The sequence below is a fragment of the Cherax quadricarinatus genome, chromosome 53 (assembly GCF_038502225.1).
Source record: "Cherax quadricarinatus isolate ZL_2023a chromosome 53, ASM3850222v1, whole genome shotgun sequence".
Taxonomy (NCBI): Eukaryota; Metazoa; Arthropoda; class Malacostraca; order Decapoda; family Parastacidae; genus Cherax; species Cherax quadricarinatus.
Genome location: NC_091344.1, coordinates 26,943,345 through 26,963,480, shown reverse-complemented (window position 1 = coordinate 26,963,480; position 20,136 = coordinate 26,943,345).

The following is a 20,136-nucleotide window of genomic DNA, read 5'->3' as shown; positions in this document are numbered from 1 at the left end:
AAAACTATATCCCCACCTGCTTTTAACATTTCTATCTTTATCCCATCAATCCCGGCTGCCTTACCCCCTTTCATTTTACCTACTGCCTCACGAACTTCCCCCACACTCACAACTGGCTCTTCCTCACTCCTACAAGATGTTATTCCTCCTTGTCCTATACACGAAATCACAGCTTCCCTATCTTCATCAACATTTAACAATTCCTCAAAATATTCCCTCCATCTTCCCAATACCTTTAACTCTCCATTTAATAACTCTCCTCTCCTATTTTTAACTGACAAATCCATTTGTTCTCTAGGCTTTCTTAACTTGTTAATCTCACTCCAAAACTTTTTCTTATTTTCAACAAAATTTGTTGACAACATCTCACCCACTCTCTCATTTGCTCTCTTTTTACATTGCTTGTGTCTAATATGGTGGCCGGGATTATAACTGGACAGGGTTTCAGGGGTCAACGCCCCCACGGCCTGGTCTGAGACCAGGCCTCGTGGTGGATCAGGGTCTGATCAACCGGGCTGTTACTGCTGGGGACACGCAAACTGATGTACGAACCAAAGCCTGGCTGGTCAGGTACTGACTTTAGGTGCCTGTCCAGCGCCTTCTTTTTCAATTCAATTCATTTCAATTCAAAGTTTATTCTCTATAAAGATTTCAAGGTTGAATTTACAGAATTTGTTGTTGTGTGGTTTACATGTAGTTAAATAATGATTACAGAGTGTACCACTTGAACGCCTAGCATGGCTAGGCATTTCGGGCAGACTTAGTTTAATTTTTTATTTTAAAATATTACAAATTATGAGGTAAGTTGGTATTATGGCTAAGTGACTAAATACTAGTTTGTGAGTTTAGCAATGTGAATGTTTTTGTTTTGGCACAGTACATAGTTTCAGTATTGGAGTATCACAGGATTCATTATTTTAAGATTGAGATTAATATTTCTGTTTATGGTTAAATGGGTGAGTGAGTGTGTGAACCACCAGGTGGTATTCGTGTAGTTAGTTGATGGGGTGTATCAGGGAGATAAGATGTTTTCTAATGGTAGTTTTGAAGGTGATGAATGTGTCCGCAGTTCTAGAGTTCTCAGGTAGGGTGTTCCAGATTTTAGGGCCTTTGACATACATTGAATTTTTGTAAAGGTTTAGTCGGACACGGGGAATGTCGTAGAGATGTTTGTGTCTGGTGTTATGCCTGTGGGTTCTGTCACAACTATCAAGAAAGCGTTTTAGGTCAAGGTTGATATTGAAGTTTAAGGTCCTGTAGATGTAGATTGCACAGTAGTAAGTGTGGATGTACTGAACAGGGAGTAAGTTTAGATCTATGAAGAGTGGGGGGGTGTGTTGCCAGGGATGGGATTTAGTGATTATTCTTACTGCAGCTTTTTGTTGGATTATTATTGGCTTTAGGTGTGTTGCTGCAGTTGATCCCATCTTCTTGAAGACAGACAGGGGTCTATTGGTAATCCCCCTTATGTATACTGGGAGGCAGTTGAACAATCTTGGGCCCCTGGACACTTCTTATTTATTCTCTCAGTGTACTCCTGGCGCCCTTGCTTTTCATTGGGGTAATGTTGCATCTCCTGCTGAGTCTTTTGTTTTCACAGGGAGTGATTTTCGTGTGCAAGTTTCGTACCAATCCCTCTAAGATTTTTCAAGTGCATATTATCATGTATCTTTCTCGCCTGCATTCCAGGGAATAAAAATCAAGGGACTTCAACCGTTCCCAGTAATTTAGGTGATTTATCGTACTTATGTGTACCGGGAAAGTTCTTCGTGCACTCTCCAGGTCAGCAGTTTCGCCTGCCTTGAAGGGGGCAGTTAGTACACAGCAGTATTCCGGCCTAGAGAGAACAATCGATTTGAAGAGAATCATCATGGGCTTGGCGTCTATTACAACCCAGGAGTCCCAAAGGCCTGTTATCCTGGGTGTAAAGAGAGCAAAATAAACACAGCAGAAAAACTTTTGACTTGTATTATCCTTCACCAATTTAGAACAAAAGGATGTACATTATATACACTATGTACAACAATAGGTATTAGTGCACTCCATGGTAAGCAAGGCAAAATAGAAACCACTAGAGAGCAGACCGTCCTTCAACCAGCTCTAGAATGGGAATGACAAGGGCAGACAAGTGAGTGGTACCCACAACACCTCTGAGATTGCCAAAACCATCTTCTCATTGGCTGGAACCTGGGTACTGATTGAACGACGGGGCCCCATCATCAACCCTAGTACGTGGTTTGCTGGTTGGGGAAGATAGCCTTTCAATGAGGGTGTGTACATGCGCCGAATGAAAGATACGTGCTCTTTGCATGCCACAACCCCACCCAGAGAGGGCTCAGGATTAGGCTCCCACCTCCCATAGGTAACCGTGCCACCATGGCACCATGTAATGGGACTGCCTTTCCTCTCAACCATCCAACTATTAGATAGAGCTCAGCTTTATTCGCGACAAAAAGCCAAACCCTAAACTCAGAGCGAGACAGTAGACAGTCGGGCAAACATACGTCTAAGGTACGGGAGGACGGTATCCCACACTCCCTCACTAAAAAAAAAAAGCACACAAAAGGATAAAAAAAAAAGAGCTTGAAAGGGGTTACCAAAGGTCCCTAACACAACCTAACCTAATATATAATTATAATTATAATTGTTAGACTCTAGATAAAGAGTCTGCCAACTCATTTTCTTTGCCGGCAATGTGTAATATTCTGAGAGAATAGGATTGCAGTCGTAGACTCCATCTCATGAGCTTCGTATTGTGGTTCTTCATGGCTTGGAGATATACTAGAGGGTTGTGGTCACTACAGACAGTGACCACCTGCGAAGTCTGGCCCACGTGAACATCGAAGTGCTCCAAAGCCAGTACCAGCACGAGGGCTTATTTTTCGATAGTTGAGTAAGCCCTCTGGTGTGGCTGGAACTTTAGTGAGAAGAAGGCTACAGGTTGCAACTCCTTGTCCCCGTTTTGCAACAGTACTTCCTCAACCCGACTCACAAAGCATCAACCTGTTATGAGAAAGGTTTGGAGAAGTCTGGAGACAAAAGAATGGGTGCAGTACACAATAATCTTTTTGCTTTCATAAAAGCATTTTGACATTCTGGGGTTCAGTTAAAGTTAATTTTGTGATTGGTAAGATAGGTAAGAGGCGCTAGAATATCTGAATTTCTTTTACAGAATCTTCTGTAAAATCCTATCATGCCAAGGAAACGTTGAAGAGATTTCCTATCATGTGGAACTGGATAATCTTTAATGTCAAGAACTTTAGCAAGTTTAGGAGCAACTTTACTACTACCTACTTCATGGCCTAGAAAAGTAACAGTGGCCTGGCCGAAGGAAGACTTAGATAAATTAACAGTTAAATGGGAACTCTGAAAGGTCTCAAAGAGAGCCTTAAGTCTAAATAGGTGTTGATCCCAAGTATCAGACACCACAACAATATCATCCAGGTACGCTGCCGTGCCTTCAAGTCCTTTAATAGCCTGATGGATAAGTTTCTGGAATGAAGAGGGGGAGTTTTTCATTCCGAAGGGGGTAACTGTGTATTGATTATGACCTGGAATTACGAAGGCAGAGATTTCCTTCGCTTTATCCGTCAAAGGTACCTGATAGTAACCTTTAAGGAGATCTAACTTGGACACAAAAGTAGCCTTACCCACAAAGTCGATTACTTCATCCAGACGAGGAAGAGGGTAAGCATCTGTGATTGTGACCTCATTCACCTTACGGTAGTCTGTACACATACGAAACCCTCCATCAGCTTTTTTAACAAGGATGCACGGTGAAGCCCATGGACTAGATGACTCCTCCACTAACCCATGCTCTAACAGAAATTCTACCTCTTGCTGAAGTAGCCTCTGCTTTTCAGAATTAGCTCTGTAGGGGGAGAGTTTAATAGGTTTAGAGTTTCCCACATCTACATCATGATAACCTAATGTATAAAAAATATCAGGGTATGACTGTAGAAGCGCAGTTAAACTTGTTGCTTGAGTCTCAGATAGCCCCACCATTAAAGGGCTAGGGTCCTTGAGGAAGACAGAGTTTAGAAGCTTGACATTAATTTCAGAAATAGAGTGCAAAGAGTCAGAGTCGTTCTCAGAGGTAGAGGACAGAGTCATTACTGGGACTTTATCTGATGTATGGTAAGATTTTAGTTGATTAATGTGGTAAGTTTTAGTTTTTGAGGTCTTATCAAGGGGAGATACCACATAATTTACATCAGATAATTTACTTACAATTTACATAAGTTCCGTAAATCTAGCTTTCAAGGTGTGGCCAGGTATAAGTTCCTGCACCAACACCTTGTCTCCTGGATGGAAGGAGCCGAATTGTGCATTTCTGTCATACCAGTGTTTCATCTTATTTTGAGCTGCCTTTAGGTTAGCCTGGCTAACTGACGTGCCACCTGCAACCTTGAAGACGGGTTGTAGAGTGTTGAGCTAACGTCTTCTCCCATCCATCCTTCTTTGAGCACCCGAAGAGGACCTCGTACATTGTGCCCAAACGTAACACGTTATTTGCAGGATACGCTTAGCTATACACAATACAACTGCAGAATACGCGCATACGCTTGCAAGGTGGATACACAATAGCAAAGCTGACTGCAAAATCTTCACACAAGATTGACCGCAGCGAAGCGAGCACACCGAACAAGCTAGTAGCAAGCTGTTGAACGATCATACAATAGCAAGGCTGACCATAGCAAGGTAATTGACACGCAAAGTTTGTAAAGCGTTGGCAAAGCTAATGCAACGCCAGACAGCAAGCTACACAATGTTCCTGCTTCCAGCGTCACCCTAGGCTCCACCTGTGCTCTAAGTTCAGCTCCAGCTCTCGGACAGGCTACCCATATTACAACCCAGGAGTCCCGAAGGCCTGTTATCCTGGGTGTAAAGGGTGCAAAATAAACACAGCAGAAAAACTTTTGACTTATATTATCCTTCACCAATTTAGAACAAAAGTATGTACACTATATGCACTATGTACAGCAATAGGTATTAGTGCACTCCATGGTAAGCAAGGCAGAATAGAAGCCACTAGAGAGCACACCGTACTTAAACCAGCTCTAGAATGGGAATGACAAGAGCAGACAGGTGAGTGGTACCCACAACACCTCTGGGATTGCCAAAACCATCTTCTCATTGGCTGGAACCTGGGTACTGATTGAACGACAGGGCCCCATCATCAACCCTAGTACCTGGTTCACTGGTTAGGGGAGATTGCCTTTCAATGAGGGTGTATACATGTGCCGAATAAAGGTTACGTACTCTTTGCATGCCACAGCGTCCCTACTTTTGAAGGTTTTCATTATCCATTCTATCATTTTTCTGGCAGATGCGGTAGATTCATTGTTGTGGTCTTTGAAGGTGAGTTCTACTGACATTATTCAGTCCCAGGTCTTTCACATTACTTTTTCGCTCAACTGTATGGATAGAATTTGTTGTATAACCTGATATAGTTTTAGTTTTCTCAAGTTTTCCATATCTGAGTAGTTGAAATTTCTCTACATTGAACCTTACATTGCTTTGAGTGGCCCATTTGAAGATTTGGTTGATGTTCACTTGAAGTCTTACGGTGTCTTCGATGGAGGACACTGTCATGGCAATTCGGGTGTCATCTGCATAGGAAGACACGAAGCTATGGCTTACATCTCTTTCTATGTCAGATATGAGGGTGACGAACAGGATACGAACGAATACAGTGCCTTGTGGGACACAACTTTTCACCTTAGCTGCCTCATACTATAATCCGTTTACTATTACATTTTGTGTTCTATTTGTAAGGAAGTAATAGATCCATCTACCAACTTTTCCTGTTATTCCTTTATCACTCATTTCGTGCGCTATTGCACCGTGGTAGCATCTGTCGAAGGCTTTCGAAAAGTCTGTTTATACTACGACTGCATTTTGTTTATCTTCTACAGCATCCAGGACCTTGTCAAATTGGCGCAGTGTCTGGGACAGGCAGGAGCGACCTGCTCTAAGCCAGTGTTGCCCTGGGTTGTGTAACTGATAGGTATCTAGGTGGTTGGCAATCTTGCTTCTTAGAACCTTTTCAAAGACTTCTATGTTATGGGATGTTAGTGGTTTAAAGTGAATTTGATGCAGAGATTTAGCTCGTGTGTGTGTGAATTTTCATCTGAGCTGCCTCCTGGGTTGATCTCTGCTAAAACATTATTTGCTACACTTCTCCATTTTAGGTGTCTCAAGTTGAAATCTCCTGGTAGCAAGATGTTTGGGGCAGGAGTTGGGAGATTTTCCAAACAATGGTCAATGAGTGACTATAACGTACAAACCCATTGTTACCTGTTTAGTCTGTCTTATCTGAATAGGCTATAACCTGGGATCAATATTTCACTGTCAAAATGATCCTTAATGTGGGTCTCTGTGAAAGTTGCAAACATTGCATTTGACTCCGTGAGCAGTCCCTTGATGTAAGGAATTGTGTTGCTTGTTAATGGTATAGACCCTATATGTTTGCAAAGATAAATGTCGTTATTTTCGTGGAATTTAGGGGAGTTTTATTTGCTAGCATTAATAACTGTTGTTAAGCAGTGGAGGCCAATGACTGTGCATGTGCTCCAGAAGTGTTTTCAGTTTGTGTATGGTTTCTGTCATTTATTGACAGTCTTTTTTCTTCCTGGAACTTAAAAACTTCCTTTTCTGGAAAGGTTATGGCTCCCCTCTTGTTTAACATGGTCTGGCTGGTCTGTGTCTTCTTATCTCCTTTAGATGCACCTGGCAGTATACATTGTAGCATTTTCTCTCATGGACTGACGAGTGATACATTTCGGGGTGCAGCATTTTTTTGGATGGTCAGAGATGCATATCCCACCTGTGTTTCCAGATATACCATACCTGCAGATACCTAAGGCATAGAATTTGCTTAGATTGGATTTTTGGTTGCTAGAATTTTTTTGTTGCTGTGTTTCCTGCTGGTTTATTTTTTTCTGTTTCCCCTCTACCTACCGCCCCTGTATGGACATCAGTGCTTCCACCAGTTTTTACTGGTAATGTGCCAACACTATTCCCTGAGGCATCACCCCCTTTTATTCCGTCTTCAGAAGTATCACTACTTTGTACCTCTGCAAATTGTCACTATCTGCGTTTGGTGCATTGCTCTCCAGGACACCACTAGCACCCTCTGGGACTCTGTCCTCCAAGACAGCCCCATCCAACCCACCCATTTTATTTTCCAAACTGTTATACAGTTCTGACACATCTTTTAAGAAGGATATTTTATTGGTGTTCTTATCTTTTAATGTAAATGTAATTTTCTCCCACAGGTGTGTCTAATCTGGGCGAACACAAAAATATTTCCCCGATTTTATATCAAAAGTGGTCGCTGATTTAGTGTTCCTGCATGACCCATCGGACATTTTACCACAGAGAATGCATGAAAACTAGGCATGATTTCGTCTGTTACCTTTTTTGCAGACTACACAGATTTTCATGGTGGTGGTCGTATACAACTAGCACAATTTTCAGCTCTCCTAACTAGCTACTCTAAAGGACTACTAAAAGTATTTAGTTGTTAATGTTTAACAGTTCTTCTGAGTAGGCAGGCTAGGATAGGCTTACTATATAAAAGAATGAATATATATATATATATATATATATATAAATATATATATAAATAAATATATATATATATATATATATATATATATATATATATATATATATATATATATAGTAGTAGGTAGTAGGTAGTAGGTTGGTAGACAGCAACCACCCAGGGAAGTACTACCGTCCTGCCAGATGACTGTGAAACAAAAACCTGTAACTGTTTTGCATGATGGTAGGATTGCTGGTTTCTTTTTCTGTCTCATAAACACGCTAAGATAACAGGGATATCTTGCTACTCCTACTTACACTTTGGTCACACTTCACAGACACGCACATGCATATATATATATACATACATCTAGGTTTTTCTCCTTTTTCTAAATAGCTCTTGTTCTTTTTTATTTCTTCTATTGTCCATGGGGAAGTGGAAAAGAATCTTTCCTCCGTAAGCCATGCGTGTCGTATGAGGCGACTAAAATGCCGGGAGCAATGGGCTAGTAACCCCTTCTCCTGTATACAATTACTAAAAAAGAGAAGAAGAAAAACTTTATAAAACTGGGTTGCTTAAATGTGCGTGGATGTAGTGCGGATGACAAGAAACAGATGATTGCTGATGTTATGAATGAAAAGAAGTTGGATGTCCTGGCCCTAAGCGAAACAAAGCTGAAGGGGGTAGGAGAGTTTCAGTGGGGGGAAATAAATGGGATTAAATCTGGAGTATCTGAGAGAGTTAGAGCAAAGGAAGGGGTAGCAGTAATGTTAAATGATCAGTTATGGAAGGAGAAAAGAGAATATGAATGTGTAAATTCAAGAATTATGTGGATTAAAGTAAAGGTTGGATGCGAGAAGTGGGTCATAATAAGCGTGTATGCACCTGGAGAAGAGAGGAATGCAGAGGAGAGAGAGAGATTTTGGGAGATGTTAAGTGAATGTATAGGAGCCTTTGAACCAAGTGAGAGAGTAATTGTGGTAGGGGACTTGAATGCTAAAGTAGGAGAAACTTTTAGAGAGGGTGTGGTAGGTAAGTTTGGGGTGCCAGGTGTAAATGATAATGGGAGCCCTTTGATTGAACTTTGTATAGAAAGGGGTTTAGTTATAGGTAATACATATTTTAAGAAAAAGAGGATAAATAAGTATACACGATATGATGTAGGGCGAAATGACAGTAGTTTGTTGGATTATGTATTGGTAGATAAAAGACTGTTGAGTAGACTTCAGGATGTACATGTTTATAGAGGGGCCACAGATATATCAGATCACTTTCTAGTTGTAGCTACACTGAGAGTAAAAGGTAGATGGGATACAAGGAGAATAGAAGCATCAGGGAAGAGAGAGGTGAAGGTTTATAAACTAAAAGAGGAGGCAGTTAGGGTAAGATATAAACAGCTATTGGAGGATAGATGGGCTAATGAGAGCATAGGCAATGGGGTCGAAGAGGTATGGGGTAGGTTTAAAAATGTAGTGTTAGAGTGTTCAGCAGAAGTTTGTGGTTACAGGAAAGTGGGTGCAGGAGGGAAGAGGAGCGATTGGTGGAATGATGATGTAAAGAGAGTAGTAAGGGAGAAAAAGTTAGCATATGAGAAGTTTTTACAAAGTAGAAGTGATGCAAGGAGGGAAGAGTATATGGAGAAAAAGAGAGAAGTTAAGAGAGTGGTGAAGCAATGTAAAAAGAGAGCAAATGAGAGAGTGGGTGAGATGTTATCAACAAATTTTGTTGAAAATAAGAAAAAGTTTTGGAGTGAGATTAACAAGTTAAGAAAGCCTAGAGAACAAATGTATTTGTCAGTTAAAAATAGGAGAGGAGAGTTATTAAATGGAGAGTTAGAGGTATTGGGAAGATGGAAGGAATATTTTGAGGAATTGTTAAATGTTGATGAAGATAGGGAAGCTGTGATTTCGTGTATAGGGCAAGGAGGAATAACATCTTGTAGGAGTGAGGAAGAGCCAGTTGTGAGTGTGGGGGAAGTTCGTGAGGCAGTAGGTAAAATGAAAGGGGGTAAGGCAGCCGGGATTGATGGGATAAAGATAGAAATGTTAAAAGCAGGTGGGGATATAGTTTTGGAGTTGTTGGTGCAATTATTTAATAAATGTATGGAAGAGGGTAAGGTACCTAGGGATTGGCAGAGAGCATGCATAGTTCCTTTGTATAAAGGCAAAGGGGATAAAAGAGAGTGCAAAAATTATAGGGGGATAAGTCTGTTGAGTGTACCTGGTAAAGTGTTTGGTAGAGTTATAATTGAAAGAATTAAGAGTAAGACGGAGAATAGGATAGCAGATGAACAAGGAGGCTTTAGGAAAGGTAGGGGGTGTGTGGACCAGGTGTTTACAGTGAAACATATAAGTGAACAGTATTTAGATAAGGCTAAAGAGGTCTTTGTGGCATTTATGGATTTGGAAAAGGCGTATGACAGGGTGGATAGGGGGGCAATGTGGCAGATGTTGCAAGTGTATGGTGTAGGAGGTAGGTTACTGAAAGCAGTGAAGAGTTTTTACGAGGATAGTGAGGCTCAAGTTAGAGTATGTAGGAAAGAGGGAAATTTTTTCCCAGTAAAAGTAGGCCTTAGACAAGGATGTGTGATGTCACCGTGGTTGTTTAATATATTTATAGATGGGGTTGTAAGAGAAGTAAATGCGAGGGTCTTGGCAAGAGGCGTGGAGTTAAAAGATAAAGAATCACACACAAAGTGGGAGTTGTCACAGCTGCTCTTTGCTGATGACACTGTGCTCTTGGGAGATTCTGAAGAGAAGTTGCAGAGATTGGTGGATGAATTTGGTAGGGTGTGCAAAAGAAGAAAATTAAAGGTGAATACAGGAAAGAGTAAGGTTATGAGGATAACAAAAAGATTAGGTGATGAAAGATTGAATATCAGATTGGAGGGAGAGAGTATGGAGGAGGTGAACGTATTCAGATATTTGGGAGTGGACGTGTCAGCGGATGGGTCTATGAAAGATGAGGTGAATCATAGAATTGATGAGGGAAAAAGAGTGAGTGGTGCACTTAGGAGTCTGTGGAGACAAAGAACTTTGTCCTTGGAGGCAAAGAGGGGAATGTATGAGAGTATAGTTTTACCAACGCTCTTATATGGGTGTGAAGCGTGGGTGATGAATGTTGCAGCGAGGAGAAGGCTGGAGGCAGTGGAGATGTCATGTCTGAGGGCAATGTGTGGTGTGAATATAATGCAGAGAATTCGTAGTTTGGAAGTTAGGAGGAGGTGCGGGATTACCAAAACTGTTGTCCAGAGGGCTGAGGAAGGGTTGTTGAGGTGGTTCGGACATGTAGAGAGAATGGAGCGAAACAGAATGACTTCAAGAGTGTATCAGTCTGTAGTGGAAGGAAGGCGGGGTAGGGGTCGGCCTAGGAAGGGTTGGAGGGAGGGGGTAAAGGAGGTTTTGTGTGCGAGAGGCTTGGACTTCCAGCAGGCATGCGTGAGCGTGTTTGATAGGAGTGAATGGAGACAAATGGTTTTTAATACTTGACGTGCTGTTGGAGTGTGAGCAAAGTAACATTTATGAAGGGATTCAGGGAAACCGGCAGGCCGGACTTGAGTCCTGGAGATGGGAAGTACAGTGCCTGCACTCTGAAGGAGGGGTGTTAATGTTGCAGTTTAAAAACTGTAGTGTAAAGCACCCTTCTGGCAAGACAGTGATGGAGTGAATGATGGTGAAAGTTTTTCTTTTTCGGGCCACCCTGACTTGGTGGGAATCGGCCGGTGTGATAATAAAAATAAAAAAAAATATATATATATGTGTGTGTGTGTGTGTGTGTGTGTGTGTGTGTGTGTGTGTGTGTGTGTGTGTGTGTGTGTGTGTGTGTGTGTGTGTGTGTGTGTGTGTGTGTGTGTGTGTAGAAAGAGATTTGGTAATAAGTAATACATATTTTATGAAAAAGAGGATAAATAAATATACAAGGTATGATGTAGCACGTAATGAAAGTAGTTTGTTAGATTATGTATTAGTGGATAAAAGGTTGATGGGTAGGCTCCAGGATGTACATGTTTAAAGAGGGGCAACTGATATATCGGATCATTATTTAGTTGTAGCTACAGTTAGAGTAAGAGGTAGATGGGAAAAGAGGAAGGTGGCAACAACAAGTAAGAGGGAGGTGAAAGTGTATAAACTAAGGGAGGAGGAAGTTCGGGTGAGATATAAGCGACTATTGGCAGAAAGGTGGGCTGGTGTAAAGATGAGTAGTGGGGGGGTTGAAAAGGGTTGGAATAGTTTTAAAAATGCAGTATTAGAATGTGGGGCAGAAGTTTGTGGTTATAGGAGGGTGGGGGCAGGAGGAAAGAGGAGTGATTGGTGGAATGATGAAGAAAGGGTGTGATAAAAGAGAAAAAGGTAGCTTATGAGAGGTTTTTACAAAGCAGAAGTGTTATAAGAAGAGCAGAGTATATGGAGAGTAAAAGAAAGGTAAAGAGAGTGGTGATAGAGTGCAAAAGGAGAGCAGATGATAGAGTGGGAGAGGCACTGTCTAGGAATTTTAATGAAAATAAGAAAAAAAATTGAAGTGAGTTAAACAAGTTAAGAAAGCCTAGGGAAAGTATGGATTTGTCAGTTAAAAACAGAGTAGGGGAGTTAGTAGATGGGGAGATGGAGGTATTAGGTAGATGGCGAGAATATTTTGAGGAACTTTTAAATGTTAAGGAAGAAAGAGAGGCAGTAATTTCATGCACTGGCCAGGGAGGTATACCATCTTTTAGGAGTGAAGAAGAGCAGAATGTAAGTGTGGTGGAGGTACGTGAGGCATTACGTAGAATGAAAGGGGGTAAAGCAGCTGGAACTGATGGGATCATGACAGAAATGTTAAAAGCAGGGGGGGATATAGTGTTGGAGTGGTTGGTATTTTTGTTTAATAAATGTATGAAAGAGGGGAAGGTACCTCGGGATTGGCGGAGAGCATGTATAGTCCCGTTATAAAATGGGAAAGGGGACAGAAATGACTGTAAAAATTATAGAGGAATAAGTTTACTGAGTATACCAGGAAAAGTGTACGGTAGGGTTATAATTGAAAGAATTAGAGGTAAGACAGAATGTAGGACTGCGGATGAGCAAGGAGGTTTCAGAGTGGGTAGAGGATGTGTAGATCAAGTGTTTACATTGAAGCATATATGTGAACAGTATTTAGATAAAGGTAGGGAAGTTTTTATTGCATTTATGGATTTAGAAAAGGCATATGATAGAGTGGATAGAGGAGCAATGTGGTAGATGTTGCAAGTATATGGAATAGGTGGTAAGTTACTAAATGCTGTAAAGAGTTTTTATGAGGATAGTGAGGCTCAGGTTAGGGTGTGTAGAAGAGAGGGAGACTACTTCCCGGTAAAAGTAGGTCTTAGACAGGGATGTGTAATGTCACCATGGTTGTTTAATATATTTATAGATGGAGTTGTAATGGAAGTAAATGCTAGGGTGTTCGGGAGAGGGGTGGGATTAAATTTTGGGGAATCAAATTCAAAATGGGAATTGACACAGTTACTTTTTGCTGATGATACTGTGCTTATGGGAGATTCTAAAGAAAAATTGCAAAGGATAGTGGATGAGTTTGGGAATGTGTGTAAAGGTAGAAAGTTGAAAGTGAACATAGAAAAGAGTAAGGTGATGAGGGTATCAAATGATTTGGTTTAGAAAGACACGTAAGTAAACACTATAACATATTTATTAGAAAACGTTTCGGTCCTGGGACCTTGATCAAGGTCCCAGGACCGAAACGTTTTCTAATAAATATGTTATAGTGCTTGCTTGCGTGTCTTTCTAAACCAACTTGTCGGTATTTATTACCAAGGTTTATACCATCAAATGATTTAGATAAAGAAAAATTGGATATCAAATTGGGGAGGAGGAGTATGGAAGAAGTGAATGTTTTCAGATACTTGGGAGTTGACGTGTCGGCGGATGGATTTATGAAGGATGTGGTTAATCATAGAATTGATGAGAGAAAAAAGGTGAGTGGTGCGTTGAGGTATATGTGGAGTCAAAAAACGTTATCTATGGAGGCAAAGAAGGGAATGTATGAAAGTATAGTAGTACCAACACTCTTATATGGATGTGAAGCTTGGGTGGTAAATGCAGCAGCGAGGAGACGGTTGGAGGCAGTGGAGATGTCCTGTCTAAGGGCAATGTGTGGTGTAAATATTATGCAGAAAATTCGGAGTGTGGAAATTAGGAGAAGGTGTGAAGTTAATAAAAGTATTAGTCAGAGGGCAGAAGAGGGGTTGTTGAGGTGGTTTGGTCATTTAGAGAGAATGGATCAAAGTAGAATGACATGGAGAGCATATAAATCTGTAGGGGAAGGAAGGCGGGGTAGGGGTCGTCCTCGAAAGGGTTGGAGAGAGGGGGTAAAGGAGGTTTTGTGGGCAAAGGGCTTGGACTTCCAGCAAGCGTGCGTGAGCGTGTTAGATAGGAGTGAATGGAGACGAATGGTACTTGGGACCTGACGATCTGTTGGAGTGTGAGCAGGGTAATATTTAGTGAAGGGATTCAGGGAAACCGGTTATTTTCATATAGTCGGACTTGAGTCCTGGAAATGGGAAGTACAATGCCTGCACTTTAAAGGAGGGGTTTGGGATATTGGCAGTTTGGAGGGATATGTTGTGTATCTTTATATGTGTATGCTTCTAAACTGTTGTATTCTGAGCACGTCTGTAAAAACAGTGATAATGTGTGAGTTTGGTGAAAGTGTTGAATGATGATGAAAGTATTTTCTTTTTGGGGATTTTCTTTCATTTTTGGGTCACCCTGCCTCGGTGGCAGACGACCGACTTGTTGAAAAAAAAAATACACACACACACACACACACACACACACACACACACACACACACACACACACACACACACACACACACACACACACACACACATATATATATATATATATATATATATATATATATATATATATATATATACATATATTAATAACAAAACTGCGCTAGCCACGGATTCGAACCCATGTTGTACTGGCCTGCCTCATGGTAAGCGAGAACTACATGACTCTTTAAACCATAGGACCACCCAACCCTTCAAGAATGGCGTTCGAATCCGTGGCTAGCACAGTGTTGTTATTGATCAATAGCACTCGTTCGTGGTTACAATCATATATAAATGCTGCGCGTGAGGCTAGTACACCAAACATGGATGAGAATGAAATTAGTTTAGAAGCTCCCACACCTCTGTATGCCCTCGGATGGCGGCCCAACAGCTAGCATTGCTGGCTGCGCCATTCTTGTAAGGTTGGGTGGTCCTGTGGTTTAAAGCATCATGTGGTTCTCGCTTACCATGAGGCAGGCCAGTACAACATGGGTTCGAACCCTTGGCTAGCGCAGTGTTGTTATTGATCAATACCATTCGTTCGTGGTTACAGTAATATATATATATATATATATATATATATATATATATATATATATATATATATATATATATATATATATATATATATACTCTAGTTTGGAATATATATGGAAGTTATGTATTATAGTTTCAGTCACATACAACAATCATTCCTGAAAGTTAAGACACTTGTGCAACATCTGGTTATCTTTACTGTAGACGTTTCGCCATCCAGTGGCTTTATCAATACAGATTCTTGGACATAATAAGAAAACTGAAGAACTATATACAAAAGATGAGGTAATGAGTCCCTCAGCCTTGGAGGTGGTGTTTAGAGCACCGTGGTCGTAGAGATTCTCTACAACCAGATGTTGCACAAGTGTCTTAACTTTCATCTTGTCGGTATGGTATACCTGTCTTGCACAACTATCATTCCTCCTGGTACACCTGAACAGTTCTCCTGCTTTAAGAACATAAGAAAGAAGGAACACTGCAGGAGGCCTGTTGGCCCATACTAGGCAGGTCCTTTACAATCCATCCCGCTAACAAAACATTTGCCCAACCCAGTTTTCAATGCTACTCAGGAAATAAGGTCTGATAACTCTATCCACTAATATATGCAAGTCCCACTCAAATCCAACCCCTCTCACTCATGTATTTATCCAATCTAAATTTGAAACTACCCAAGGTTTTAGCTTCAATAACCCACTAGGTAGACTGTTCCACTCATCAACTACCCTATTCCTCTTCAAGGGGGGCTCCTTGGCGTGGTGAAGAGGCTCTTGGTCTGAGGAATTAGACCTATCGGTCTTCTTCCTCAGACCAAACCTAATTACCCCCCAATCTCCCCTCCCCTATCCCATCCTCCCCATCCTCCCCTTTTTCCTTTCCTCCTCCTCCTCCCCACCCCTCCCTTTTGCCCTTCCTCTTTTTGTCCTTTGGGATTTCTCCCACAGGCGCACTAGTTCCTAGGTAGGGGAAAGGATACCGGGGTCCATCCCATTCCGTTGAGGTTCTTAGCGGTGGCGTAGTTTGCCGTGGAATCTGGATCGCCTGGGGATGTCCCGATCCCTCTCCGGTATCCCGGAGTAGCTTTGGGTGTCTTTCAGGCGACGAGTGTATCTCTGGAAGCCACCTTTCGGATTCTGGGGGTGGTGGCCGAAGGAGGTATGCTTTGTGGCGGATATCCGGCCGCCCTCTCTTTTGTCCACCAAGGTAGCTCGGCAGATGTGAGGTTGCTATCCCGGATTGTTGATTTACTAGCATGATGGGTAGGGTATGGCACGGGTTCCATGCTGCATCTGAGCTACTTGCGGTGCTGAGGTCCTCTTGGGCGCAGAGGGAGATTTCTGGCCCTTTCATTCCTCCTAGGACCTATCCCTCCCCGGTCCCCCCTTTTTTTTCCTTTTTTTTATTTTTATTTTATTTTCTTCTTTCTTTTTTTTCTTAAAAACAAAAAGAAAGAAGTAACCTAACCATGGCAGCCCTAGTCCATGAACCTGGTACCCCCGGGCCCCTTCTTGATACCGCACCCCGTTCTGACCCCGCGTCATCTTTGGACCACTCTTCAGACATTCCTCATGCCTCTGTACCTATTGCCGGTGCTGTTTCCTCACCCGCTTCAGGTACTGAGGCCTCGACTGACTCCTTCGATTTATCGGACCTTCGCTCTCCTCTGACTATGCTTCCGGCCTCTCCCTCTACGGTGCGGCAAATTTCAAATCGCCGACCCGTTCCACGTCGGACCAACTCTGGTCCCACGCCTAAACGCCAACGACAATTACCTGCTGATGATACTTCTCCACCTTCTCGTTCTTCTCAGAAACGATCGACACGTCCTTCACTACCTTTCCACGCTCAGTTTCAGACTGAACAGTGGACTAAATTCTTCACTTTACGACCAACTTCCTCTACTGCCTATCTTTCTGACCATAGTATTGGCAAGGCACTCCTACGCCATGTTGGTAAAGATATTTCTTTTCATGCTCTTAAGAGCGGTACGCGCATCATTACCGTACAGAATGCTACCCAGGCTCATGAGCTCTCTCGTCTTTCCCATATCGATACTGTTCCTATCACTCTTGAAAAACATCATTCCCTCAATTCTTGTAGTGGTACCGTCATTCTGCCCCATACCATAGTTCAACAAAATTTCCAGACATGTGGCACTGACATTCTAGAACAGCTGGAACTCCAAGATCTCCCAATCCTCAAGGTAGACACTTACGTTCTTCCTGCCTGTGGGCGGAGACGATACCCTAGCAATGTGGCTCGTTTAACTTTTGACAGCCGAGAACTCCCATCCTCAGTTTATATAGCAGGACATCGGTTACAAGTTCGAAAGGTGATCCCTACACCACAACAGTGTAGAAATTGCTGGCGATTTGGCCATCCAGCGAAATATTGCAGATCTATCGCCGAATGCCCAGTCTGTGGTGCCGATGACCATTCTAATACGTCTTGCAATCGATCTCCCTCTTGCCTTAACTGTCATGAGGCTTACCCTTCGTACTCTCGCCGTTGTCAGGTCTATTTAAACGAGCGGGAAATCCGTTACCTCAAAGAGACAGAAGGTCTCCCTTATGCCATGGCAGTTTCTCATCTCCGCCTCCAAGGGAGACTCCCACGTGTTTCTTATTCCCGTGTTTCAAAACGTCCCCCCACTTCTAGTATCCCATCTTCTACACCCACCTCTGTGGTTACCTCTCCCATAATCACTCCTGTATCTAATCCTTTTGCTGTCCTCGGCTCAGACGTCCCTACTTCAACGCCTCAGTCTAATCTCGCTTCTTCGAGTTCTCTCTCACAAGCCTCAGTATCGACGAGACCTCGTACGACACCTCCTCCCAATCGTCCCTCTACTTCTCAAAAGTCAAAAAAAGGTCCGGTAACACCTCCTACCCATCTTCCACCTCCTCATTTTACCCTCCCTGTCTCTGTCCCTAGTTCTTCCCCTCTCACTGGCTCAGTTACAAGTGCAGAGGTTCACCCTCCTCCTCGTAATGTACCTTCCTCCCCTGTTCCCTCCCAAGTTTCTTCCTCTTCTGCCACCTCCCAGGTTCCTGCCTCTTCTGTCCCCTGCCACGCTTCTCCAGTTCCCTCCACCCTTTCGCCCCCCCTACCTTGGTACAGTCCAATACAGTTCCAATCTTTACTCATCCTCCCCCTACCATTCCCAATATTGTCTCCCATACGACATCTCTGAATTCCGAAACACTTGAAGCAATCTCTGAATATATTGCAGAGACCAAACCATCAATGGACACTGATCCACCTTCCGCTCTTTCTCTCTCCTCTGCTCCATCTGCGCAACTCCTTTCTTCACAGCGCACCGTTCCTTCGCTGCTTGAACATTTTCCACTGCCTCCGCATGTGGACTTTTCTAACCCTTCTAGTCCATAGAAACCCTTACCTGCGGATTTCAAGTATCTTTATCATTGCCAATCATGGCCTATTTACAGTGGAATATACGCGGCCTCAGGGGTAATCGGGGTGAGCTTCAGATGTTACTCTCCCAGTTTGCCCCTGTTGGTGTTTGCTTACAGGAACCAAAATTACACTCTGCTGTTATTTCTCACATCTCAGGCTATAATTTATTGTATTCTTCAGATCCTTTTCCTGATGGGACCTTTAATGAAAGTGCCCTTCTTCTCTGCACTGATATTCCATACCATCAGCTATTTGTTCATACTTCGCTGCATTACACAGCAGCCCGTATCCACTTACATAGGTGGTATACGCTCTGTTCTTTATATCTCCCTCCTTCTCGGGCATTATCTATTCCGGATTTTGCCTTCCTTGTTTCGTCATTACCGCCACCGATTCTGTTACTTGGTGATTTTAATGCCCACCATTTCCTCTGGGGGGGGGTCTCACTGTGATTCCCGTGGAATTCAGTTAGAGGCTTTTCTTGCCACCCACCCCCTCCATGTTTTAAATAAAGGTACTCACACCCATTTTGATCCTCGGACTCATACTCTCTCTTGCATCGATCTCTCAGTCTGCTCTTCCTCCGCTGCATTAGACTTCACTTGGTCTGTTCTCCCGGACTTACATGACAGTGATCATTTCCCAATCATTCTTACTTCCCCTTCATATTCGCCACCTCTTCGCACCCCACGCTGGCAATTTAATCGGGCAAATTGGAACCTTTACTCACACCTAACTGTTTTTAAAGAGGTTCCTTCTTCGTCCTCCATCGATGAGCTTTTACACCTCTTCTCGTCCTCCGTTTTCACCGCAGCTTCTCATTCTATACCCCAAACTTCGGGCAGGCATTCTCAGAAATGCGTGCCTTGGTGGTCTCCTGCTTGTGCTCGTGCAGTACGTTTGAAACGCGCTGCATGGGGCAGGTACCGGTACAATAGAACCACAGAGTGACTCCTTGATTTTAAACAGAAGCGTGCGATCGCTCGCCGTGTCATCCGTGACACTAAACGCACTTGCTGGCGAGATTATGTCTCCACCATCACCTCTGCTTCCTCTATGAGTGCAGTCTGGAAAAAAGTACGAAAACTGAGTGGTAAATATTCTCCTGACCCGGCTCCTGTTCTGCGGGTTGCCGGTGTTGATATAGCAAACCCACTAGATGTTGCCAATGAAATTGGCAATCATCTGGTCCGTATTTCTCAGGGACTCCATCAATGCCCCTCATTTCTTTCCTCAAAGTCTGCCAGAGAGTTAGCACCCTTGGACTTTTCTTCTCTCAGAGAAGAACAGTATAATGTGCCTTTTACACTTCAAGAACTGGAGGCAACACTCTCAGCTTGTCGATCATCGACAGCTGGGCCCGACGACATTCATATTCGTATGCTACAACATTTACATCAGTCAGCCCTTGCAGTCCTATTACGCCTTTACAATCTTATTTGGTCACAAGGAGTTCTTCCACAGCTGTGGAAATCCGCCATTGTTCTCCCTTTCCGCAAACCAGGCACTACGGGACATGAAACCTCCCACTATCGTCCCATTGCTCTTACCAGTGCAGTTTGCAAAGTAATGGAACGCCTAGTAAATAGACGTTTAGTGTGGTATTTAGAGACACACAACAGTCTCTCCACTCGTCAATATGGCTTTCGTAAGGGACGTTCTACCATAGACCCCTTACTACGCTTGGATACGTATGTTCGTAATGCCTTTGCGAATAACCACTCAGTTATTGCCATATTTTTTGACCTTGAGAAGGCATATGACACAACTTGGAGGTATAATATTTTAGCCCAAGCCCACTCCTTAGGCCTTCGAG